The sequence below is a fragment of the Rhinatrema bivittatum genome, chromosome 3 (genome assembly GCF_901001135.1).
Source record: "Rhinatrema bivittatum chromosome 3, aRhiBiv1.1, whole genome shotgun sequence".
NCBI lineage: Eukaryota > Metazoa > Chordata > Amphibia > Gymnophiona > Rhinatrematidae > Rhinatrema > Rhinatrema bivittatum.
The window spans coordinates 268,771,009-268,798,684 of record NC_042617.1 but is presented as its reverse complement, the minus strand read 5'-3'; the positions used below and the strand labels follow the sequence as shown (position 1 = coordinate 268,798,684).

The window sequence follows — 27,676 nt, the reverse complement described above, 5'->3', positions numbered from 1 at the left end:
TGCGCGTGAGGACGCGAACTATGGACGCACAGCCGCCGGAAGTCTGGCCACGCCCAGCTTAACGACGCCACACCCCAAGCCCGATTTAACCGGCGTTCGGTTACCATCTCATTGCCTTGCAACGAGGGTCGCTACTGGATAGTAGTTCTAAGTTGCGCTTCACTTGTTCCACGTTCCTGATTTGACTTCAGCCTGTTCCTGACTCCACTTTTGCCTGCCGCCTGCCATTGACTTCAGCCTGTTCCTGACTCCGCTTCTGCTTGCCGCCTGCCATTGACTTCAGCCTGTTCCTGACTCCGCTTCTGCTCGCCGCCGGCCACTGACCTTGCTCGTGCCCGATTCCGCTCCAGCCGGCTGCTGGCCTGACTTGGGTTCGACTCCGTTCCTGCTCACAGCTTGCTTAAGTTCTCAGCACGCTACAGACTCCGTTCCTGCTCACAGTCTGTTCCAGTTCTCAGCACGCCACAGACTCCGTTCCTGCTCACAGTCTGTTCCAGTTCTCAGCACGCTACAGACTCCGTTCCTGCTCACAGCTTGCTTCAGTTCTCAGCACGCTACAGACTCCGTTCCTGCTCACAGTCTGTTCCAGTTCTCAGCACGCTACAGACTCCGTTCCTGCTCACAGTCTGTTCCAGTTCTCAGCACGCTACAGACTCCGTTCCTGCTCACAGCTTGCTTCAGTTCTCAGCATGCTACAGACTCCGTTCCTGCTCACAGTCTGTTCCAGTTCTCAGCACGCTACAGACTCCGTTCCTGCTCACGGATTGCTTCAGCGTGCTTTAGTGCTCGGCACGCTAGGGACTCTGTATCTGCTCACCATCTGCTCCAGCACCGCTGGACCCAACTAGGCCACAGTCTACCGGACTTCCTTACCCTTCTCTCTGCCCAGGCCTTCTTCTACTATAGAGACTTACACTGTGCTCTAAGTCCCAAGGTTCTAGGACCCTACGGGCTCCTCATGGGGGGTTCCTGGTTCCCGGGTGAAGATCTCTGCCTGTGGCTCCGCCTCCTGACCTGCCCTATCTTGGGGTAGTTCCGCCCAAGGGGTCACACCTGGTCTGCAGCTTCACAGACTGCAACAGTTTGCAAGGCCATGGACTCGGCGGAGTCTCCTAGTTTACAGGCTATCCCTGGGATGGCGCAACGCCTTCAACAACAGCAACATTGCATCGATACTCTTGCTGCCACAGTGGACCAGCTGGTCTCTCGTCTAGAAGCTTCCGCTCGTCAAGGGCCTCCTGCACCGGTGCCTGTTCCTAATACGCAACTGCCCGCTCCGAGCCGGTATGCTGGGGACAGTAAAACATGCCGTGGGTTCCTGAACCAGTGTCAAGTGCGGTTCACCCTGCTACCGTCCCAGTTTCCTTCTGAGGCAGCTAAGGTAGCCTATATCTTTTCCTTACTGGATGGCAAGGCACTAGACTGGGCTTCACCCTTGTGGGAACTCTCCGATCCTCTGCTACAGAATCTCCAGGACTTCCTTCTTCAGTTCCGACTAGCCTTCGATGATCCTGCGCGCCAGTCCACAGCGGCCTCGGAGCTCCTGCATCTCCGACAGGGCACACGCCCGGTAGCGGAATACATTATTAACTTTCGAACCCTGGCCATGGAGCTGGCTTGGCAGGACAAACGCCACAGACTCCGTTCCTGCTCACAGTCTGTTCCAGTTCTCAGCATGCTACAGACTCCATTCCTGCTCACAGCCTGCTTCAGTTCTTAGCACGCTACAGACTCCGTTCCTGCTCACGGATTGCTTCAGCGTGCTTCAGTGCTCGGCACACTAGAGACTCTGTATCTGCTCACCATCTGCTCCAGCACCGCTGGACCCAACTAGGCCACAGTCTACCGGACTTCCTTACCCTTCTCTCTGCCCAGGCCTTCTTCTACTATAGAGACTTACACTGTGCTCTTAAGTCCCAAGGTTCTAGGAACCTACGGGCTCCTCCTGGGGGGTTCCTGGTTCCCGGGTGAAGATCTCTGCCTGTGGCTCCGCCTCCCGACCTGCCCTATCTTGGGGTAGTTCGGCCCAAGGGTTCACACCTGGTCTGCAGCTTCACAGACTGCAACAGGGGGTTCCTGAACCAGTGTCATATCTTTGAATTACAAGCAGCAAGCTTCTCAGACCGGGAGAGTGGCCTACATTATTTCCCTCCTTACTGTATAGGTCTTGGCTTGGGCATCTCTGTGGTAGGAGTGCAATGACTGCATGCTAACAACCTGGCTGAGTTTCTGGTGCACATCCGAGGAGGTATTTTTTTTAATTTTTTAATTGAAAGTTTAATCATTTTTACATGAAACAATAAGATCACATGATGTGCTGAGCTGCGAGGACGCTTTTTCCTCCAGCTCCTAGGCCCACGCCATCCATCGTGGCCCATCAAAGCGTGCATACCACAAATACAGCCTTCAAGCCACTCAGCACGGCGTAGTGTATGTCCACCATCAGTTCCTGGTGCAGATCCTCGCCCGGGATGACCACTAAGAGCGGGAGAAGGGACAAAGACAAGCCGAAAGCTCCAGACTCGAAAATGGCGCCTATCAGTGACAGTGAGTCGCCCCCGTCTCCGGCCCCGCTAGCTATCTCAGATATTAAAGACGCTATCAAAGAAGCCCTAGATGAGAAATGGGCTCAAATGAACTCCCAATTAGGAGAAGTTTGAGAATCGCTCTCTGCCCTGCCCTGCAGCCTCGGCTGGAGCAAGTTGAGATCTGGCTCTCAGCTTTAGAAGATGGTGCGGCGGCACACTCGGGAAACATGGCCGCCCATGCTAAACAAATAGCTGCCTTAAAACAGAAAGTAGAGGATCTCGAGAACAGGGCTCAGAGGGACAATCTCTGTTTTATGGACTTCCCTGAGGAAGTCGAGGAAAATTCCCTGTGTACTCTGCTAGAAAATTGGCTTCCTGAAGCGCTAGACCTTTCTCAGCTGAGGGGGAAATTAACCATCGAACGGGCCCATCGACTGGGGGCGAAGAGCACGAACACGGGATGGCCACGCATCATAATCGCTAAGATTTTAAACTTGGCGCACAAAATGATGATCTGGCACGCCACGAGGAACAAACCCTCCATAGCTTACCAGGGACACCCAATTTGGGTGTTCCAGGACTTCGCGGCCTCGGTCTCCGACGCCCACAAGAGCTTTTCTTCAGTCTGCTTGACACTCCATAATCGGGGTGTGAAATTCTCTTTGCAATATCCAGCGAAATTACGTGTTTGGGTAGCCAACCAAAGTCATCTTTTTGAATCTCCAGCGAAAGCCCAGGCATTTATAGCCACACTAAAGAACTGATTGGTCTTAGCTTCCCCAAAACGGGATGGGAAACGGCGAGGGATCGCCTAACCGGAAGGAACGTTTTGACTAATGGACGTTTTTTGTTTTTTTTAGTTCCAGAGGTAATTCATTGCCACATGTGGATAAGTTCGGGGGCAGTTCTACACACATTGGATTTCGAGGTGCCCAGTGCACTGGTGATGATTTCAAGCAGCGGGCCCCTCGAACCGCGCAAATGCCGGGACCTAGTGAAGAGCATGTGAGACGCTCGAATTGTGCTGGCAGTAGAGTTGTGCTGGCGGCTACGGCCGTTCAGTAATATCAGTCGCGGCTTCTTTCTTGTTTTCTAGTTTTCTTTTTTTATTATTTTTTTATCGCTTTTGCTGCCTGCTCAATTTGGACTATTTGACAAGGAGTCCCCTAACTATCTAAAGGTGGGTGCTGGTGACTGATCGTATAGACTGGGGGCTGTGCGACGTATCTATTTCTGAGCCTTCTGAGGCGGTCATAGCTCATCGGTCTTACTGGAGCAATTTATCCCGCGTCTCCTCTAAATTTGTGGTGGGACTCCCTTTACTATTTTTTTTTTTGTTTACGCTAAGCTGGACATCTAGCATGCTTTTCCCATCTGGACACGTGACTAAAACCAGCGAATGCTATGCTTCACTGAAGGAGAAGTTGATTTGAGAGCGCGGTTTGGGTGCCGTCTGTGATCCCCCCACTCGGAAGTACTGTGTAGCCGCAAGCGAGCAGTGCTTGGCGGCGATCTTGAATACTGGATTTCGGAAGCCCCATGAACTTGCGGTACTCCCCGTATCAGGTCACAATAGCACCTCTTAATTCGCACATCCGCCGGGGCTCCCTGGGGGCCTTTAAGGTGCATTCGAGCGAAAAATCGGGGGCCCAGTCTGTCCGATAACTTGACTCACGACTCCTTCATCTATTGTGTTGGTTCTACAGTGTTTTTTCTTTTCTTTTCCTCTTATTTATTTGCCGGCTTGAAAATTTAGACGCTTCGCTGCAACAGATACCCTCTGCAGCCCAAGGCTGGGTACAGGAGGCAGACTCTCTGAACTGGGAATGGTACGCTAGGCCCACCCGCTGGCCTCCTTGAATTGTTAATTTCATCTGCTTCACTGTTTATATATGTTGCCTCTGTTCACTGGTTAATTCAGACTAGTCAATTTTATAATGTTTCATGTACTGTCATTGGAGTGGGCCTGGTCACGTCAAACGAGATCTCTGAGCCTTCTTACTTGAAGGCAATGGCATGGGAAATAGGGAATTTAGGTTCAAGGGTATTTTGGGGGTGCATGGGGGAGATGGGACATGGGAGGGGAGGTCAGAGAGGGTCGGGGGGCTGGGGGAGGGTGGGGGTGATTTGAAGGATGGGATAGGGTATAATTTTCCATCTTACAGCGAGATGAATTTGAAGATTTTTCCTCCAAGTTCTTGTAAAAGTAGCCTAGATATCCATGGCCCTAGAGGGGACCCCAGCTGGGAGGGTCACCACAGTTGGTATGAGATACATTCCAAGGAAGCCTGTTTCTTTACTCGAGACTATAGCTAATTCCACCTGCTTTATCTCCTGGAATGTTTGTGGGCTACACTCACCCATTAAACGATCCAAGGTGCTCACTATGCTAAAGAGGAAGGCTGCGGCGATGGCCTTCCTACAAGAAACACATCTTAGTGATGTGGAACACACTAAACTCCGCCGGGCTTGGGTGGGTGATGTACGCTTTGCCTCCACCTCAACCCGTGTTGGAGGGGTGGCAATTTTGATTAATAAGCAACTCCCCATCAAAATTAATAAGGAGATTGGCGACCCTATGGGCCGCTATCTTATTTTAGTTACTGAACTTTTCCATCAAACAGTGGTACTATGTAATGTCTATGCCCCTAATGCGTATGAACTCCATTTTTTCAGAACTCTTTATGCTCATCTGCTTCCCTATGTCACAGATGTGGTGATTGTCGGAGGTGACTTTAACACTATACAGGACCCCCGATTAGACGCTTCCCGGGGCAATGCCGGGAACCGGGCAAGGGCAAGGGGCCCGCACTGCTGGAAAAAACTTTACATTTACAAAATGTTTGGCGAACACTACACCCTACCGAGAAAGACTTTACACATATCTCTCGAGCTCACGGCACCCTTTCAAGGTTGGATTACTTTCTCATTAGTGTACGGGTCTTCTCACAGGTCGTGGATGCTGGTATTGAAGATATAGTGATTTCCGATCATGCCCCGGTGTGGGTAGATTACCAGTTCTCGGATCCCAAGCCCTCGTCACGAATCTGGCGCTACCCCTATTATTTAGCATCTGAAGAAAACTTTAGGGAATTTGTGCATGCTAAATGGGCCAGTTATGCGCTTTCAAATGAAGCCCACACGTCGCAGCCTGTCCTATTTTGGTACACCGCAAAGGCCGTGCTCAGGGGGGAAATCATCTCCTACGTGGCTCATTGGCGGAAGACGCTTAATCGATGTATTCTATCTCTAAGCGCGCAACTACGAAAAACCCATTTCCAGCTGGCAGCAACGAACACACAGTCATTACGTACCCAATATTTGTCCCAACATTATGCCTTAAATTCCCTCATTCATCAACGTGCCAAAAAAAGCCTACTGTATTATCAATATCGATTTTATCAATACAGTAATAAAGCAGGGAAGATGATGTCTAACTTGCTTCGATCCTCACGTTCGTGTCGTTATATCCCGGCAGTGAGGGACTCCTCCAACACTATACAAAAAGATACCCCCATCATAATCGCTTTTGAGAGTTCTTTTCTTCCTTGTACGCTTCCGATGGGTGGGACGCGGAAGCTTGCGATCGGTTTTGTGCTCAACTTTCTCTTCCCTGTTTAACAAAAGAACAACGTGAGGGCCTCAATCGGCCGGTTACAGAAGAGGAAATCAAACTAGCTATTCAGAGTTCACCTGGCTTTAAGGCACCGGGACCAGATGGTTATACCGCGGAGTTCTTTAAACTCCTGGCTGAGCAGACATCTGGCCCGTTGGCTGCGGCTTTTACGGCTCTAGTTGCTCAAGGTTCCTTTCCAGCCCACGCAAACTTAGCACACATTACTCTTATCCCGAAAGAGGGTAAGGACCCACTCTCCCCTGCGTCCTATAGGCCCATATCCCTTCTAAACTATGACCAGAAATTGCTGGCCAAAATACTGGCTGATAGGCTAGCTGTTATCCTACCCACTCTCATCAATGAACACCAGGTAGGGTTTGTCCGCAAGTGATATGCTCTGGCTAACATTCGCACAGTGTTGACTGCCATGACCATATGTCAACAAATGGCATCCCCCTATTTGGCTATTAGTTTTGACGCCGAAAAGGCATTTGACAGAGTGGAGTGGTGCTATCTCTTTTTTTGTGCTACTCAAGATGGGTTTTGATGGTTTTTTTATACAAGCCCTTAAATTACTATACCAAGATCCACAGGCGTTAATTTGTGCAAACGGGGCCCTGTCCAGCCGGTTTCCAGTGACACGGGGTACGAGACAAGGGTGCCCGTTATCTCCCCTACTGTTTATTTTACAATTAGAGCCCCTCTTACTAGCCATAGAAGATGAGACCGAGATCCGAGAGGTTCGTCTGGGGCCGCGTATCTTTAAATGTGTGGCTTTCGCAGATGAGCTGCTGGTTTTTGTTACAAGTCCGCATACTTCCTTGGGATCGTTATTACACTTAATAGGGACTTTTGGGGGGGTTTTCGGGGCTTAAACTTAATGAAACAAAATCCTCTGCCTTAGCATTTCCCAACACTGTGCGAACTCAATGGCCGGGTACATTTCCCCTGAAGTGGGCGGGCGATACTATCCATTATTTAGGGGTATCCCTTCCTTCTGATCCAGACCTGGTTTACCAGGTGAATGTGCCAAGATTAATTCATGACACTCAAACTTTACTGCAAACGTGGGGTAATCTTCCGCTTTCTTTAAGTGGTCAAGTGAATCTGTTTAAAATGGTCATCCTGCCGAAATGGCTTTATCTTTTTCAAAACTTGCCCTTATGGCTGAAACGCCAAGACCTTGCCATCCTAAACAGTGCCAGCCGACGCTTTGTTTGGCGGGGAGGGAAATCTAGAATACCTCTGACCAGGCTACAGGTGGCCAGGAGAGAGGGAGGTTTGGGTTTTCCGGACCTGGCTTTATATAATATGGCATGTAACTTACGGATCATCCGAGATTCACTACTGGGTCACTCCCACTTTACTCCTTTGATATCAGATGCGGCAGTCACTTACCCCTGGGCTCTTCCTTATGTTTTGCAGTCTCCACCCGCACGCCTTTCCTCTTTTTTATCCCAGTCGGCACTGCTTAAACCCATCCGCATAACTTGGGTACATCTAGTTAAACTTTTGAAGATTTCTAGAATATGTGCCTACTTTCTCCCTCTTATGGGTAATGATGAATTTCTCCCGGGATCTCAATCAACAGTTTTCAGGAATTGGAAATCTAGGGGTCTGGTATATGTGGGGCAACTGCTAATCCGGGAGGGACAACTCATAGCCTGGGAAGATCTTCACCAGATGTATTGCCTGGGGGTGTCACACACTTTCTCATATCTGCAAATCCGTCATTATATCAATGCCTTACCGACAGACACTAAGCACCCAAATAATTTTACTGTTTTGGATCGGGTACTGCATTTTGAGAGTGCAAAAACTCCTTCTTTGTCATTGTATTACAAACACCTGTGTCATGAGACCAGGTTAGATGTGTTTTCTCTTTTGACAACACGCTGGAATCGTGATGGGGATTTTGTGGCGACACACGTTATACTGCAGAAATGTTTTAGGCGAGCAGCCAGGATTTCAACCAACATGTATTATCGGGAGCTGCAATTTAAATTTCTTAGTCGGGCCTATGTGTCCCCCTCAAGTGGCATATCAATTAACTCTAGTGCACTCAGCCGAATGTCCCAGCTGTCATGCTGCTATTGGGACGCTATCTCATGTTTTTTGGACATGCCCCCCCAACGCATTGTTTTTGGCGCAAGGTGGCAGATTACATGGCAGATATGCTGGATGTGGTTTTTCCTGTTTCCCCTATGTGGCTTTTATTTGGGTGTATCTCTCCCATTCGGATTCGAGATCCTGGCTCTCGCCTGCTTCTACAAAAAGCTGGGTTAGTGGGGAAAAAAGTAATATTGTCTGTGTGGCGCTCTGTCGATCCTCCCTCCTTTTGGGCTTGGAGGAATCAATTTCATGCCTTGATGACTATGAAGAATTTGGCATCCCGAGAATCCCCAAGACACCGACGACGATTTCTCCAGATTTGGAATTCTTACTTGCAACATCTGTCACCTTGAGCACGTAGTCTGGCTATGAATGACTGACATTAGATGGACTTGGATCTCTTGGAGTATATATAATTTCTTGGTACTGCAACGAATTCGTCTTTTCTGTTTAGTCCAGCGGGGAAATTAGGGAGGGTGGGTAGGGGTCGGGAGGGACGATGGGAGTACATAACAAGGAGGTCCTTGGACCTGAGCAGGATTTGTTCTATTGTACTCAGGTCAGAACCAAACCTGTTTCACTGTTGTAACTCAGTTGCTGTAAGAACAAACCAATAAAAATTGTTTAACCATACATGAAACAATAAAGAAGTTTTGAATCATAATGCAAATACATAAAGGAAAAAAAATGTTCAAAAGCAAAAACCACAATATGATATCAAAATACAGTCCTCAACTAAGAGGGGGGATACATAGTCAAGATAACAACTATAAAAATAGAAAATAGACAAAACTGAGAGGACATACCAGAACCTCAGAGGCCTTAACTACTATCAGCAGCTTTAACTATAAGGAATGTATTTAAATGAGCTGGCTCAGTGAAAATAAATGTATTCCCTTGAAATATGATAATGCACTTGTATGGAAACTTTCTGTGAAATATTTGAGGAACCAGGCCACTCCTCCACCGTGGCCAACTTTCTGAGTCTCCTCCAGGGTTCATAAATGGTGGGCCAGTATGCAATTCAGTCCCGGACTCTGGCAGAAGAACTTTGCTGGAATGAAGAAAGCCTAACAGCGGTATTCTGGCAAAGCCTAGCTGCCCAGATTTAAGACGAACTTTCTGGATGCGAGATTCCCACATCCTTGGATGCACTGATCACCCTCTGCACTCAGGCCAACATCCATTTCCAGGAAAGGTCTCGGGAGTGAGGCCAATCCTACACAGCATCACTCTTGGCTCCCAAGTTTCAACGCCTTCTGTTGGTACCAACCAAAAAGTCTAATCCTATGACTACTCTGGAATTTCCCATGCAAACGGGCTGTTTCCACCTGACAGAGGATAAGAAAAATATCAAATCTGTGTTTCTACTGTGCCGCCTCCAGGCATCACATCAGCATATGTCCCCTGAGGCCGGGAAACTCCAATACCTAGGGCTGGCTGGGGAGGCAGCCATAGGTCCCTCTACAAACACTCTCCTTTCTCGGATAACCTTGCCAGTTTATCTCAAAACTGGTGCCCAGGGATCCTGACCAAAATCTTCCTTAATTCCAGTGCAGCAGGGAATTTCATTGAGCTGACCCTAGTCCGCCGTCATGCCATTCCGATGGATCCACTGCTGCGACTGTTAGTTTTATTTATATGCCACCCCTATCCGGGGTGTCTCACAACAAAACATACATAGTAAAACCAGAACAGATACAGCATAGTAAATCAAAATAAAAGGACATAAAAAACCAAATCAATGGAAAAACAATAAAAAAAAAATATTGCAACAAATTTAACATCTACTTCATGAAATACACAAGTGAAATACAAGTAGGGATTCAGGAAAAATTCAGAATAAAACACGTAAGCTAAAAAGGAAGATAAAAATATCTTCAGTAAAACGCCTCTTAAAAAAGAAAGGTCTTGAAAAGCTTTTTAAAAGTCTTCAAACGAATGCAGACCTCAGCCCATCGGGTAAGCTATTCCAAAGCTCTGGGCCTGCAACTGAAAAGACCAATTTCCGAACTACAGATAAATGAACCTGCTTAAAGGAAGGTATCCCAAGCAAAGCTCTCTGTGAAGACTGCAGGGATCTAGGTGGGTACTAATGCTTAAGCACCACTGAAATCCAAGGTGTTGCAGAACGGACTCTTAGCTTGTGGATCAGGCAAGCCTTCATAAATTTTATCCTAGACGTAATCTTTAACCAGTGCAGACTGATCAAAATGGGAGTTATATGGTCTCTAATTGAGCAGTCAGATATAAGATGGGCGGTAGCATTCTGTAGAAACTGCAGAGACTTAATAACACACGTGGGGAGACCTAAAAATTAACAATAGTTAATCACAGGTAATTATAAAGCCTGAACTACTAGATGAAAGTCAGTAGGTGGCAAGAAGGCTTTCAAAGGTTGCAGTAGTCATACTTATAAAATCCAGATTGATCATTATTTTGATTTGAGGAATAAAGGATAATTTTGAATCAATGATGATTCCCAGACTCCTAGCTTGATCAACAATTGTCATTCTAATCCCATCAATAGTGGAATGGGAACTGAAGGACAATGCTGTACAAACATGATCTCTATTTTTGATAAATTCAAAACTAGCTTGTTTGAAATTAGTTAAGAGTTAATAGTAGCCATATCGGTGGAAATCTTGGCTTGCCTTTCTAGCCAATGTTATGTTCTGTGTGTTTAGAACTAGTTAATGGACCCTTGGGCCATGGCAAGAGCTGACTCCACCCACAGGGAGGAGCCCTGTGGGGACTGTTGCATTCATGCCTCTTCTCGCCCCTCACTCCACCCTCTCTACCTTGGAAGCGCCTCCCTTTGGCTCTGACGGACAGATGCAGCCGCGGCTTCTCCCTGCCCCTTGGTCCCGGTGTCCCCGGGCTGGCTTGATGCTACAGATCCGCCATGTTCTTGATAACGTAAGGGCGCGCGCGCGCGCTCCAGACTTTGTACCAGCAAGGGTGCGAACCTCGGGGGCATCCCCCCGTAGTGACACATCCATTTTCACTTTAAAAGGTCTTTGTTTGCTAACCTCTAACGAGTTAGCAAGGAACTCCAACAGGACTTGCTTTGATAGTCCACGATACTTGCAACAATGATCCGACTCAGCGAGGGGAATCCTTCTCCACTGCTCGACCTTTTCAAACTTACCAGGAGTACTTGCTCCACGGGGGCTCCGCTCTCTCTTCTTGATTTCAGATTGCCAAGACGGGATCTGGTACTCGCTCCTCGAGGGCCTATGTCCCTGAATACTCAGAAGACTCCTCATTGCCTGGAAGCAATCGCAGACGTGAACACAGTGATTCCTACTGTAGATAGGAATCGGTACTCGCTCCACAAGGGCCTACATTCCTATAGCTCTGAAGACTCCCTTCCATCCAAGACATTATCGCAGGTACGGAGATCGAGAGTTATATTGGCAAGATTGCAGATAGGAACCGGTACTCGCTCCACGAGGGCCCATGTTCCTAGAATCCTTTACAGACTCCCTTCTACTCTAGAAGCCATTTCATATACAGCTATTGTGAGTTCTTATTACAGACTGTTTAGAGGAACCAGTGCTCGCCTACGGCTCCTGTTCCTGAATATACTGAAGATTCTCTGTGGCATAGAGACCATTGCAGACATCTACTATTGTGAGTGTACCATCTTGTATCCAGTATAACCTGTCTCCTCACTACTTCTAGTCTCTCTCTACAGTTCAGCGACCCAGAGATTATATTCCAGTATCAGAAAGACTTCAGCCCTACCGGACACATCGACTCACTACTGCCACCACTGGTGGTTCAGCTTCCAGCCTAATAAAGAACTGTGTTTACTTCATATTCTAGCCTAGCCGATGGTTCCTCTCAGGATCTCCTCCTGGGGGCGCTGTCATCTGCCATCGGCCCAGGGATTCACCATTTCCTCCAAGTGGTCATTCCTCACACTACTATCATTCTGTGGGAGCCAACCACTACCGACCACTAACACTGCTTATGGAAGTATTATATAGATAGCTACCTTCTCTTTCTATGGGACATGCCAGCAGCCTATATATAACAGATTGCTACTCCGTAGCGGAGACATGATAGATTGCTATCTCAGTAGTGAAGTACAATGTACCTATTGTTAGCTCCTTTCCTCAGAAGAGTATCATTGAACAGATTGCCAACTCCTCTTCCCTGGAGAGTTGATCCATAACAGATTGCTACCTCGTTCCCTTACAGGAGCATCTAACAGCAGTTCGCTAACAGATTACTAACTCTGCCCTCTTGGCGGGATAAGCACTATAGATACCTAACCCCTCCCCTCTGGAGGAGCAGATCATGACAGATTGCTAACTCCTCCTCCTTTCAGGAGAAAAGCAGAATAGATTGCTAACTCCGCCCTCCTGGCAGGGTGAGCAATGACAGATTGCTAACTCCTCCCCTCTGGAGGAGGAGAGTGTAACAGGGACTCACCACGACAGGTGGGGTCTCAGCAGTGATGGACACCAGAAGCAGTAGTTTTATTATACAGCAAGATAACTCGAGGAGCGGATTAATAGGCTCAGTTCAGAGTAGATGACTTGTAAGCTGGCTTCTCCGGTAGTGGCCCACAGCATGGGGTAAGCCAGGGAATACTTCCTCTAGATGAAGCTTGTGTAGGTTGTCCTGGTAGTGGTCCGCAACGCGGGGTAACCCGGGGAATACCTTCTCTCTAGAGACTTGTGCAGGTTGTCTCCGGTAGTGGTCCTCAGAGCGGGGTAAGCTGGAGGCTGGTGGCAGACATTTGCCCAAGACAGTATGGATCCAGTAGTGGTCCGCAGAGCGGGGTAACCTGAGTTTCCACACAGAGAAGAAGGAGGAAGTTGTAGAGGAGATCCAGTACTCACTCTGAACAGAGTAGCCAGCTGTAGTGGTAAGCACCGTGGAGACCCGAGGTACAGGAGCACTGAAGGGTCGTCTGTGGAAACAGGAAAAGACTCACTAGGTTAGTGAAGCAAGGCAAATAGAGATGGCCCTCCAAGGAGTGGATAGCCTTGAGTGCGGCAAGGCCCCCGAGGAGCGGGTACCTAGATCACTCAAACAGCAGTGTAGGAACAGCGAAGCGAAGTCCCAGTATTGCGGAATTGAGCAGCACAGGAATTCTTGCTACTTGATGGTATGCTGGTCCGAGGAGATTATATACACGTAGGCAGTGACGCCATGTGGTGGGGACGCCCCCGAGGTTCTCGCCATGATGTGGTTAAGACAGGGGCAGGCGCGCGCATGTGGCTTGGTGCCTGTAATCCATCCAGCTTGGTGCCTGTAATCCATACAGCTACCAACTTAGTGAGTAATCTAACTTTGTCAGTCTGTCTCATCTACAGCTCTATACTGGGAACCTGCATCCGGAACTTCCTATACTATTATTGTGGGATGGGTCTCCTCTGCCGAGGGCCCCTGGACTACTACCACTGGATCATCTCACTACTGCCACCTCTGGTGGTATCATTCATTCTGGTGGTATCAATCTCTGTGTTTGCATGTCTCGAGTCTAGCCTAGTACTGTGGTTCCTCACGGGGCTCCTCCCCGTGGGAGTGGCCATCACCATAGTACCCAAGAATCCACTCCAACACCTCAAAACCGTAACACCAAGACCCATTAACTGGTATATAAAACTATGTATCATCTGTATAGATATAAAATCCCTCACGGAGGTCAGCCAAAATCAAACCAATATAAATAGATGTTAAACAATAAAGCCTATAAGGCTGACCCCTTTGGGACTCCCGAAAGCATTGGAAACCATTTTGAACAAATCTCATTGATGCAGGCCTGTTTTCTCTCAGTAATATAAGATCTAAACCAGAATAGGACATGGCCGGTAATACTGAGATCATGTGGACAACCCAAAAGAACCTGATGGTCAATAATATCAAAAGCGGCCAACAGATCCAACATAAGGATGTAATTCTGTCCCTGATCAAAACAACATTTGATTGAATCAATCAAAGAAACAGCAAGATCTCTGTATTTAAAGATTTTCTAAAGCCAAATTGAACCTGATTCAAGACGACATGATCCTCCACAAACTTATGCAGATCAATATCTTGTGCAGTTTAAAATATTAATCAAGAAATTAAACAATTTCAGTTTTTCCTTGTCAGTCTCTACATATCCTTCTCTTCACATCTGAGTTTCACAGTGCCGCTTTTGCACTTGTCTGTTTCACCATATTAACTATTTTTCCTTCAAATTTGCAACTTTCCTTTCCTTTCCTTTCCCAGCTTTTCTAAATATTGTTGCCTGTCTTCTTTCTGTGATCTATTGTAGTTTATGAACACTGACCTTTTTTCCCTCACCTTTTCTACTATTTCTTTAGAAAACCATAGTGGTTTATTTTTCCTTTCATTTATTTTCCTAACAGATAAACTGTGTTGTGTTTGGTGGTCCACGGGTTCCTCCTGCGAACCGCTGTTTATCTGTACGGCCAGGCCAGCCGCTCTTCCCTCAGATGCGGCGGGATGCCGCTAGCTTTCTCCCCGGCAGCAGGCCCTTGGGTGCCATACAACAGGATACCGCCAACCTCAGCTACCTGCATGCCCGAATGCAACCTTTTTAAAGGGACTGTGACGGGAAAGCCTTTGCAGCCCCTAGTACTGACATTATCTATGCTGCCCTATATAAGGGTAGCTTTCCCACTGCACGCTGCCTCAGCAACAGGTCCAGCTACTTTGTAGTACGAATTGCTTCCCAGACTGTTCCATTCTTTGTTGTCCTACATGCTCCCGTCTTGCCTGCCTCAAGACCTGTCCCTCTTCCTTGGACGGATACCTGATCTTAACCTTTGCCTGAATACTAATATGCCTGAAAGCCACCTGCCTCTGACCACGGCTTGGATACTTGTTACGCCTGATTGTGGGCTATGACCCTAGCGCGGCCTTGGACCATGTCTCCAGGCATCAGCAGAGACTCTTGCCTAAGTACTGTCAGCCCTGGCACCCAAAGGCTCAATCCAAGAACAGGAGCTAGATAGGTGAAGCTCCTGACCAGTCTCTGCTTCACCTGGGTCCACCTGCTGATGGTGGGCTCCTCCCTGCAGGCAAAGCGAAGCTCACCCCTCCCAAGGGTCCACAGACACAACAGGTTGGTTGCCCTTCCAAAATCGCCTTTTAAATTTGCCTACTGCTCTTCTAATTCCCCTAAATTTTCTCATCCAGTTCACAACTCCTTAAGGTACTCCATTTTTAACAAAAGTAGTTTTCAAAAAGTCTAAGAGAACAAGGAAATCTGAAGATGAGGACAGTTGATCCAGGCAGGAAATCAACTCCAGAATGCAACTGGATGGTGACTATGGCTGTTGCTCCTGGCATTTTGATTGAAGTGGCTACAGGTAGTAGTCACCTAAAAGGAGTGGCAAGGCTCCATTTTATACTTAAGCTAGGTAATAATAACTGAAGCTATGTAGCTCCTATGGCCTATGTATAAACTGAAAAGATGTGGCAGTTACATGAACCCCCTGGAATATCTGGTACAGCCAGGGCCAAATTTACGATAATGGAGCCAGAGGCAGTAGACTGGGCTAAAGAGGTTTCACCCATGGAAATCAAAGAGCAGCAGCAACAATGAGCAGAATATGGTGCCCTATTGCCTATGCCCAGGGTACAGCTGCATCTTGCCTGGCGTTTTACTGCACTATTGAGGCCCTGGGAAGGACGTTTGGGGGAAGAGGGAGAGGTAGCATTTTGAAATTTAGCACAGAATATCTTTTGCCTTCCCTGCAAACATCAGTTCGATTCTACGCTAGCCACAATTGCCTTCCTTCACTTATACTAGATAAGCCCGTGAGAGTTTTTGTTTTAATGAAGTACTTCCAGCCAGTTTGAGAGCTCTACCCAACTAAACCGAACGCCACGGCACAGCCTCCAGTGGGCACTACAACGCCGTGCGATACAACCAGGCCTTCCCTTTCCATAGCCGCGGGGGGGGGGGGGGGACTGTTACGTCTGCGGCGTCCAACAGCACCCGGACTGCACCGCAGGGAACAGCCACCGCTACTCTGCCACTCCAGCCAAGCTCGCGACAGAAAGGGGAAGGAACCGCACGGCTGACGGACACGGCGTTGAGCCACTAGAAAAGGTGAGGACGCTTGGCAAGCTCCGCCCACTCGAGGATCCTCTGCCAATGAAAAGTTTTTAGGCGGGCTCGGAGCGTGAATGGGGCGTGGTTTGGCGGGCTGGTGCGCTTCAGGGCTGTACAGACTATCCGGTCGGGGAATTTCAATTTCGGATTCGAGTGGCCGGGACGGGTCGGAGGTTTGCAGCAGGGGTTTCGGCGGGTGGTTGTTGACAGCCCTTCTGCCGGCCCCGAGAGGCAACGCGGCTGGAGCAGGTAAACCAGGCGGCTCGCCGCGCCTCCGCTCGTGGCTGCGAAATTTCAAATCAGAGTTTCTCCTGCGCCGAGGTGGGTAGTCGGGCCGGCTCCGACCCCGGAGCGCTGCCTGTTCTGGAGAGGGGGGGACCCCGGGCTGGGAGGAGGCCGGGTCGTCGTCTCGAGTTCAAGCTGTTCCCGGTTGCTGCGGCTGCTGAGATTTCCCGGGAGAAGCCGATTTCCCGCCGGCGCCCCCCCGCGCTTTCGTTCCGGCATGTGTCGGTTGCTTCCTGCGCGTTCGGTTTGTAAAATAACGGACAGCGGGGTGCGGAGCTGGAGGGGTTGGGGGTGTGGGAGAGCGGGGTCCCGCGCGGCGCCGAGGCGTTCCTCCCCCGAGTGGGATGACACGGCTGTCCGCAGTTCTATAAGCGGCTTCCCCCCCGCCCCCTCTCGTTCCTCCCGTTACCCTTCCTGTAGGGAGTCCTGCTGCTCTCCCAGCCCCGAACCTTCTCTTGTGTTTGTGGGGTAGAGGAATAAAGAACGTCTTGTTTCTCTGGTCTGATCATTCAAAATCCGAGGTCCTTCCTGGTGCCGCTGTTGGCTTTTCTCTCCCCCACCCCCCGAACAGCTGAGGGGGGTGTTCGGGAAGGGCTCGGTGACTAGTTGCTGTGTGTTTCTGTAGTTTAAAGCCAGATGTGCCTATCATACGTTTTATCCTCATAGACGCAATCTGGGCAAAAGCCTTTAATAATACATTAGTGTGGCGAGCTGGACTCCCGGATAGATTAATAACTTTGATCTCGGCTAAGTAGTAGGTCTACATTCGTTCAATAAATAAATGTCGGGATCCTTCGGGGAGGGATTGATAGATGTCTTTGCTCTTCCCTGGCTGCTGTCGCAGAGGGGAGGAAGCAGCTGCCCTGGGGCGTGGTGACAGAAACATCCTAAAGGCCAACTCATCATAGTCGCCAGTCCTCTGCCCGTTCACCCCTTTGATGTTCCTGGGGATGAGTACCGGAGAGCCTTGTCCACTCGTGTTTACAGATCTGCAGTGTAGAAATTAGGACTAGGTCGCATCGTTAGCCGAGTTATTGTGCTATTAGGAGATTTGTGATCATGTGGACTGTCATCTTACCTGGGTGAAGCTTAAGAACAGGTCAGACTGTAGCAAAAGCCTTTGCATGTCTTTCCCTGCCAAAAGTGTCTGTTTATAACTACTTCTGTTTCAAGTAATAATTGAAAGTTTCCTTATGCTGAAACTTAAAAGTAGTAGTAAAAAATTTATAGTAGCAGTACTATTTGTTTTTCAGTATATACACTTTCTGTATTATTCATGCAAGAAAAACAAAAGCTCTCTCCTAGAAGGAGAGGCTAGCTCATCTAGGAAAACTAAAATGGCATTGGATCATCTTGGACATGAATCAGGGGTCCTTACAATAAGCTGGCAACTGAGAATTATGAATGGAAAAAAAGAATCACATATTAAAATTGCAAGGAAAGATGTTCAAACTCAAAGAAAATATTTAAGCCATATGTTGCTGACTGAGACAGTTTCAGAATCTCAAGTAAATATATTTTACAATTAAGTTGGAGATACATTTTTAGAAGTTACTGTTAGGTATTTAAATACAGTTAGATTCTAATTGATAAGCTGTGTTCCATGAACAGCATCCATTTGCTTTCTTGGGAAGAAATGTATTTATTTGGAAAACAAATCTTCAAGAAACTTGAGCTTCACAAAATAACCTCCTTTAAAGTGAATCTCATAACTACATACAGTAAGACTGCCTCTTATGAATAAGAACTGATCATGCCAAATCACATCACCCACTCTGTTTTAGTTGACTTTTTTTTTTTTAAACATTATAGCAGATACCAGGCGTGTCTCCCCCTCTCCCCACCCAAACCCCCCCCCCGGATATGAGTAAGGAAACAGCTAAGTTCCTTGTATTGGTGTGATTTACCTTTGCATCTCTTCCATTTCTTTCATTTGCATATTTAGCCCTTTAACATGTTTGAACCATTGCATGCACGCTATTCAGTCTGTCTGGTAGCACTATAACTTGTGTTTAAACTGGACTAGTTGGGTTCACTTTTCATGTGGGAGCCACCCATGATCCTGGAATTTACCCACTTGAAATTCACCAGAACTTCATCAATGAAAAGTGCTACAAAATACATTGTTTTGACTGACTATCTTGTTTGAAGTGTGAGATTCAAAACAATGCATTGTTAACCAGATATGCAAATGCTAGAAACATGCACACGCTTTTGCAATGCAGTTTGTCATAGAAACTGAACATGATAGCAGATAATGATCCTTCCGGTTTGGCCATCCACATGTCCTGCTTTTAGCTAGTCCCTTCATCTCCCTCGGAGATCTTCTATGCTTGTGTCATATTTTCTTGAATTCTGATACTTTCGTTTCCACCGCCTCCACAGGGAGGCTGTTTCATGTGTCCACCACACTTCCTGTAACTATATATTTCCATCGATTACTCCTGACCCTACCTCCTTTCACCCTCATTCCAGAACCTCCTTTCCATTGAAGGAGGCCTGCCTCCTTGTCATTTATTCCTTGGAGATCTTTAAATGGCTCTCCATTTCTCTCCTTTCCTGCAGAATATAAATGTTTAGATCTTTAAATCTGTCCCCATATGTTTTGACGGGGGTGGCCAACTCTGGTCCTCGAGATCCATAAACAGGCCAGGTTTTCAGGCTATCCAGAATATGCATGAAAGAGATTTGTATGCACTACCTCCATTGTTTTGTATACTCCCATTCCTGGGTCTGGATTGCAACCAGCTGGGGCCATAAAAGAATTTGTCTCTTCGGGGCTGGAACCACTCCGACTAGCTTTTACACAGTCCCTCTTTTCCCCAGGGTCGGTATCCTCTATTGGTGGGGGAAAGATTTACTTTCTGGGCTTGGAGTGCTATGAGTGACTTTACTTTTAATAATTTTTCCCTGGGAGAGGGTATCTTCCCTATGTGTGCTGTATGTGCCAATATACTAGCAGGTAATTGTGACCAAAAATTAAAGGCTTTTATTGGTGCCAGTGTTACAGTTAACTTAGTCCTCAGCATCACAAAACTTTCCTCAATTTGTGCATGGGCTTCCTCATCAGGGCAAGGGAAACTTCTGCTTTCCAGGGCTTGGGAAAAAATAGTTCCTAGGTAGGCAGGATATCCCTTAGTTGGTCACGAAGACTCTTTCTAACTGGCAAAATTACTGTCCCTGCACAGAGATTCCAAACACTTCTCTGTCCCTAGGGTGTGAAGATTCTAGATGGGTCTCCTCAAGCTCTTGTCTCTTTACTCACATCTCTTCACAGACCTGCTAAAAGCATGCATGTTAGGGAAGCCATCCGGAAAACAGCCACTGCAACTGGGTAAAATGCTTTGAAAATTCTACTCGCAGTGTATTGCAATATGAAATCCTGAACTCAATTTCTTCATTTGTCTCAACATACAATATTTACTGAAAGAATGAGCACCAACAAACAATTTTAACATCAATACCATATCATCATTAAGTTCTGCCTTGCTTTAATACAAAATCAAATACAATAAAGTGCTGCCATGTTAGAAAACATTTTTAGACCTGTAAACTAATATTTGATGCAGCGCTAGGGTGGTAGCAGGTACAGGAGAGAACCTGCACAATGCAAAAAAAAACAAAACACAGCAAAATGGGCAAATCAATGAGATTATATGTAGACAAACACATAATGATATGGAAAGTAATAGATTATAAACAAATGGAGATTGGAAAGTCCGTTCATAACTTACTCAGCCAGGAAACAAATGCACTCACCAGGTTTTCAGGGAATGGAGGGGCAGAAGATGGCAGGAGTCCTTACCAAGTTCACATCTTCCCTAGTAAAATGTATACCCCCACCTCTGCATAGCTCTCTCTCTCTCTCACCCCTATTGCAGCTCTCTCCTCTCTCCCACCTTCTCACCCAGCCCTGTTGTAGCCTACCAGGCATTGATTATACCCAAAGATCCCTTCCTTCCAGGGCCCCAATACAGGCCAAAGAGCCTTTTTGCCCCAGTCCTGCAGCTGCTGCCACTGCCTCCCTCCTGGGGCCTAAGAAGGCGCTTCCTCTTCTAGGCCTTAGGCTGTCTTGACACAAAAATCCACTAAAAACCGTTAAAACCTCAAATAAATTGAGTTAATAACTGAAAAGAAATCCGAAGAAGGATCTGGGCCTTCTAGTTTTGTGTTTTTTTTTTTTTTTTTATCTTGGATCCCTGATGGGAAGCATTCAAGCTGGAACAGCAGCTCCAAATGGCCGCCTGATGGGTAGGAAGAGGGGCAACTAAACACTTCCTCCCAGAACTTTAACAAAATTCTTCTTCTCCAAACACCCGAATGTCCTGGCACCTGGTCATCACCTTCCTCCATCCTCATTGAGGGTGTAGAGGGGCAGGTTTTCCCTAACTTGTGCAACCCCAGAAACAGGGTTCCCTATTCCCTGAGTCCAGGTGGTGCTTAGGGTTCCACCAGGCTTCCTACAAATTAAAGTCTCTTTAAGCCCACAGTTTTCCTGGGATGTAGACCTTACCCACCAGGGAGTGGATTGGAAAGGCAGATTCCTGACCCAACTCATAGACCTCCATCAGGGTTTGCTGGAGTCCTCAGAGCAGACCCCAGATTTCAAAACAGGCAAAAGCTCCACTAACTTCAAAATCATCAACTCATACTGCCTCTCCCCCTCCGAGCTCTCTATAGAAAGCTACTTATAGACCTCACAGAAGGGGATTACCACTCCAGCACCCTCAAAGGGAGGTGCTGCGTTGAATGGATCTTCCCCTAATTCCTCACTAACTGCACTAGGACTTTCTCAGGGCTTACTGGTAATGTGGCTGTAGTGTTAGATTTGCAAAATGTAACCATCTCATTCACATTCATTCTGAATATCCTGAAAACCATGCCTGTTTGTGGCTCTTGACCGAAGGTGGCCACCCCTGCTTTTTGATGACCATTGGCCATTTTAGCAGCTGCCATTTGACTTGGTTTATATCTTTTTGAAGGTGCAGTCTCCACAGTTGTACCCAGTACTCTAAATGAGGTCTCAGTTATAGGGACAAAATCTTCTCCTTTTTCTCTTCTGGCTGTTCCTCTTTTTGTGCACTTAAGCATCCTTCTGGCTTTTGTCAATGCCTTATCTACCCTTTGGCCAACTTTAAGATAGAGATCCCACCCTGATCCCACCATGTTCTTTGCACAGAATCCCCTCCCCCCAATACTGCTCTGCTCCCATGAGGTTTTGCAGCAGAAATGCTGTACCCTTTATTTTGTAACATTAAATCTTAGCTACCAGACCTCCAGACCATTCCTCAAGCTTCACTAAATCCCTTCTCATGTTTTCCATATCTTTAAGGATGTCTGCCTTCACCCACCAAAAGATATATCTTTATTGCTTTCAAAAATGTTAAACAGAGCTGAAATGAAGACCTATCCTGTACATACCGCTAGTAACCTCCCATTCCTAGGAGTGTTGCCCACTATCCTTTGTCACCTTGCACTCAGTTAGGCCAATGCAATGTGCTGGCTGCAGTGCACGGTGGAACACGCGAGTGGATGCACATTTTGGATGCATATCCATAACCCCCCATGCAAAACGGGGTTTAGTGCGTCCAACCAAGAGCATAGCTAATAGCAGGCGTTAATTCTTGTGGAGTTCAAAAAGTTTACACAAAAGCAGAAAATTATTGCTTTTCTGTATTTTCTCCGACTTAATATTGTGGCGATATTAAATCAGAAAAACTACAGGTGGATGCATTCTACAGGCGATATTAAGTCAGAGGAACCGAAAAAGGAGAATCCTAAAAAACCAAAAAGTGTGCCGGTAGTCAATTAACAAGCATCCGCTTTCCTAGCCCGTGGCTGTGCACAGGTTAAGAAAATGGACGCTCTTAAAATTGAGCGTCCGTTTTCCTAACCCGCAGACAGCCACCTCTCCTGGGCGCCCGATGCCAAGGAGGTGCTAGGGACCCAAAATTTTCCCTAGAGCCTCCTTTTTACCACGGTAGCCGACTTAAATATTAAATTGGGTGCCTGGGAGAGGTGAATAGGTGGGCACTCAGTCATGAGCCCCTGTTTAATGCGCCAATATTATATTGGCCTGAATAAGTTTCTAACCCAGTCAGTCAATTTAGGGCACATACCTAGGCAACTTGGCTTGTTAATAAGTGTCTTATGTTGAACCTTGTCAAAGATCTTGCTGAAATACAGGTATACTACATCTAGTGCCCTCCACTGATCACTGGTCAGCCCAGTCAGAGAACTTGATTTAGATTTGTTTGACAGTACCTACCTCTGGTAAAACTATGCCAAGATCCTGTAATCCAATGGATTCCAGAAAGTGCATTGTCCTCAGTTTTTAGTAATGATTCCCTTAATTTACTCACCATGGAGCTCAGATTAACTGGCCTGTAGCAGTCTGGCAGTTAACCCCTCTTGTTCAACTTATGGGCAAATATAAGATCCAGATCCTTCTTCGGATTTCTGTTCAGTTATTAACTCAATTTATTTGAGGTTTTAATGGTTTTTAGTGGATTTTTGTGTCAAGACAGCCTAGGGCCTAGAAGGGGAGGCGTCTTCTTGGGCCCCAGGAGGGAGGCAGTGGCAGCAGCTGCAGGACTGGGGCAAAAAGGCTCTTTGGCCTGTATTGGGGCCCTGGAAGGAAGGGATCTTTGGGTATAATCAATGCCTGGTAGGCTGCAACAGGGCTGGGTGAGAAGGTGGGAGAGAGGAGAGAGCTGCAATAGGGGTGAGAGAGAGCTATGCCGAGGTGGGGGTGTACATTTTACTAGGGAAGATGTGAACTTTGTAAGGACTCCTGCCATCTTCTGCCCCTCCATTCCCTGAAAACCTGGTGAGTGCATTTGTTCCCTGGCTGAGTAAGTTATGAACGGACTTTCCAATCTCCATTTGTTTATAATCTATTACTTTCCATATCATTATGCGTTTGTCTACATATAATCTCATTTCTCATTGATTTGCCCATTTTGCTGTTTTTTTTCTGCATTGTGCAGGTTCTCTCCTGTACCTGCTACCACCCTAGCGCTGCATCACATATTAGTTTACAGGTCTAAGAATGTTTTCTAACATGGTAGCACTTTATTGTATTTGATTTTGTATTAAAGCAAGGCAGAACTTAATGATGATATGGTATTGATGTTAAAATTGTTTGTTGGTGCTCATTCTTTCAGTAAATATTGTACGTTGAGACAAATGAAGAAATTGAGTTCAGGATTTCATATTGCAATACACTGTGAGTAGAATTTTCAAAGCATTTTACCCAGTTGCAGTGGCTGTTTTCCGGATGGCTTCCCTAACATGCATGCTTTTAGCAGGTCTGTGAAGAGATGTCTATAGAGGTGTGTTTAATTACACTTAGGGGTAGATTTTCAAAGGATTACGCTTGTAATTCCGAAAACCTGCCCCTGTGCGCGCTGAGCCTATTTGGCATAGGCTTGGCGTCGCGCGCAAGCCCCGGGACGCATGTATGTCCCGGGGCTTTGAAAAAGGGGTGTGAAGGGGGCGGGGTTGTGGGTGTGGTGCCAATCCGGGGGCAGTCCCGAGTCCTCCGGCACAGCGGCTGTGCCAGAGGTTTGCGCGCTGGCAGCCGGCCGGCGCGTGCAAGATACGCCTGCAATAGGCAGGCGTAAAAAATAAAATAAGGTGGGGATTTAGGTAGGGCTGGGGGGTGGGTTAGGGGAAGGTGGGGGGGGGGAGTGAAAGAAAAGTTCCCTCCAAGGCCTTCTAGGGAATCGGGAAAGCCATCGGAGCTCCTCTAGGGCTCGGTGCGCGTAAGGTGCATAAGTGTGCGCACCGACCCTGGATTTTATAACATGCGCGCGGCAGCGCGCGCATGTTATAAAATTGAGTGTACATTTGTGCATGCCGGGCGCGTGCACAAATGTGCCCCGCGCGGTAGGATTAAAAATCTGCCCCATATTGTATTACTGGCCACCTACGCTAAAGAGCAGGTGCAAAGTTTGCATACTTTTCATTAATTTTCAGAGAAACTGCTCATTACCCTTTTAAAAAATTGTCTTCTACCTTGCATTCTGCAGGTGTTCTGGAAAATTGCCCTTTATATGTAAAATCACACATTGTTCTGTAACCCCTTTGACAATCGAGACTCAGTAAGAATCCCACTACAGAATTATACACTAGAGCAGGGGTGGGCAAACTTTACATGTTTTATCGAGCACAAGCAGGGCAGGTCCTCAACACAGCAATCAAATCTTCACCATGTGCTGCCAGCATTTCAGTATCCAGCAGGCTTAAGTGCTGCCATTTTTAGCACCCAAGGAGCTCCTCCACTCATGGATGCCAGCCTTCTACCAAAATCAGAAAAACTTCAATCCAGCAGGCATAAGGTGTTTTCCTAGCTGGCAGACCACCTCGCCACAGTCAGAAATGCAGGCTGTAAATAAAAAGGTAAAGAAAAATGGACTGGAAACCCTAAAACTCTGTTATATGCAGTTGAATAATACAAAAATAGAAATATCAATATTCCTCATAAAACAAAATCAAGAAATAGAAATTGGTCATAAGTTTAGGAAACCATACTAACAAAAAGCATATTTCAAAACAGATGAAAAATCAAACACCTAGTTAAGAATAAAGATGATAAACCCCTTTAAGCATTTCCCCCAAATCAATCAAATATTTCAAAACAGCAGACATATCAAACACCCAATAATTAAAACTAATAACTCCTAGAATCCACTTCAAAACCTTATCATTAACTCATAAGACATTATACAGTGATAAAGTTGAATGGCTTAATGCCGCTCTCCATTTTCACACTCCACAGAGAAGTACGCGCTCAGCAAGTAATGGCACTTTACCTGTACCCTCTCCTAAATTAGCACACCTAAATACTGTAAGAGAGCGAGCTTTATCACTCGCAGTACCTCTCTTATGGAGTTCTTTGCCACAGGACCTAAGATGGGAAGCAAACCCCCCAACTTTCAAGAAGAAAATAAAGACCTGGCTATTCCAGCAAGCTTATGCATAATCCAAAATGGCAGCTCTATATACCTTTTAATTTTTAATAAATCTTACTTTATCTATTTTAGTATTTGCTGTCTTAAGATGCTTTTAGAAAATATATTTTTATTTTAATGTTTCTTTTAACTAATTATGTACTAAATTGTGTTTGTTTGTTTTTTTATATATTAGTATATTGTAAACCCATGTGATGTTTCCCACAAACGTCGGTATATAAAATAAACAAATAATGAGGATTAAAAAAAAAATCCCCCTTCTCCATATCTGGAAACTTCATGTCCAGTCACCCTGAGATTGTAGACTTGGATTAGTAGGTGGAAGGAGAGGAGGGTACACAGACTTCCTCCTTTCTCTCTCATATACGCAAACACACTCATGCACCCTTCTACCCTCTTTTTCTTCCTCCCTCCCTTTTCCCTTCCTTCAGTCATTCACTCCCCTTTCCTCTCTCTCACTCACCCCTCTCTCCCACTCACCAATTCCCTTCCCTGACACTCATCACCTCTCCTTCCCACTCATTCATGTCCTTTCCAATTAACTCACAGTCCTCACCACCTTTCTTCCCTTTCCTCTCCTGACTCTTCCCTTGCTGCCCTATTACCACAATGGGGCTGTTCCTTTCTGGCTGGGGGGTGAAAACCCCACCAGCGTGCCAACGGGGGGGGCGGGGCTCTCCTCGCTGGCAGAGGTTGGTAACTCCGCCAGCACAGACGCATCTGGTCTGTCCTTTCCTCTTATATAAGCGCTGCGCTTGGCTTTTACATTTGCTGTAAGAGCCAATTGCAACACTTACACGGGGAAAAGGCAGGCGAGCGTCTGCACTGTGTGGCATCTGGAAGAAAGATGTGATTTGCTTCCTGTAAGACTTACAGAGAGCCACTCGTATCTTTATTCAGGATGCCGCGTGGCACAGACGCTCACCTGCCCACCAGCGCTTGTGGAGAGAAAAGTGTTTGATCGCGGGTTCCCTCCTCCCTTTGGGTGCCAACGTCCTCTGCAAAGACCAGGACCTGGTGTCTCACGATTCAGCACGTCATTCAGAGGGACCTGCATGAGCCTTTGCTGCTGATGTGGGGACTCTGCAAACATCGCAGGCTGTACCTAATAAGAATTTTAAAATGTTTAGCAGGCCTGATTTGGCCTGCGGGGCTGTCGTTTGCCCACCCCTGCACCAGATCCCTTTTTGTCTAATGATGATTGTAATCCAGTGCTAGTTATGGTTTCGTTTCCAGCAGTCAGTCATTTGGTTGTAGTAAGATTCATTGTAAATTCTTGCATCAACAATTAATTTAGGCTTTATTGTTATATTAAAGGGTTCTTATGAAGTGGCCTTCTCTTCCAAGTAATGGGAGTGCAAAGACACTAGACGGCCTGCATTTTGGGCTTTCCTGATAGGTGGTAAATGACGCTAGCATGGCACAGGAAATGCGTATAATCTATATGCAAGTTTCTCTTTTTTTTTTTGTCATCAGGGTAATAGGTATGGGGGTTTGGGTAAAGGATTGCCACTGCAGAACTAACTCTTGTTAGCAGAGTGACATAGACGAAGTCCGTTCATGAGGTCCTCAGCCAGCATTTAGGAAGCTATAATCACCCTGGCTGTTGTCCTAAGGCAGGGTTTCCCAACTTCTTAAGGAGCGTGGATTCCTTTTCAACCACTAAAAATAATTAGACACCCCATATTAGTCTCCTTTAATTTTTAGAAGCAGTTAATTGCCATATGGAAAACTGATCGATGTAGTAATCGTACGCATTCCAGAGTAATTTGTAATGCATAAAACTTTTAATATTAAATAAGGAGCGGTTTCTGATACAAACTGTTGTCTCTCCTGCCCTTCCCAAGTGCCTTCCCTTCTGTCCTCTCCTTCCTGTGTCCATTTCCTTAGTGCTTTCCCTCCATGGCCTATTCCCCGGCGTTCGGGGAATAGGCCATGTTTGTATCAGAAACCACAGTTTGTATCAAAAACCACTCCTTATTTAATATTAAAATTCCTCTTCCCCTGGTGGCCCCTTTGCTGATTCTCTCCCTCCTTCCCTCGCCCCACAGCCCCTTCCTGAGAGTCCTTT

General features: G+C 46.8%; 1 protein-coding gene across 13 annotated transcripts in view; it reads left to right on the top strand.

The window, feature by feature from the left end:
• The first annotated feature begins 16,430 nt into the window (after window positions 1–16,430).
• EPB41L2 (erythrocyte membrane protein band 4.1 like 2) overlaps window positions 16,431–27,676 on the top strand; it is a 647,115-nt gene continuing 635,869 nt past the window's right edge. For 11 of the 13 annotated variants that reach the window (XM_029594566.1, XM_029594576.1, XM_029594575.1 and 8 more), the window contains exon 1: window positions 16,431–16,594. The gene's annotated coding sequence lies outside the window, so the exon portion shown is untranslated. Of the gene's footprint in view, window positions 16,667–27,676 lie in introns of all 13 variants that reach the window. The other 2 variants (XM_029594565.1, XM_029594564.1) reach the window with 1 other exon arrangement.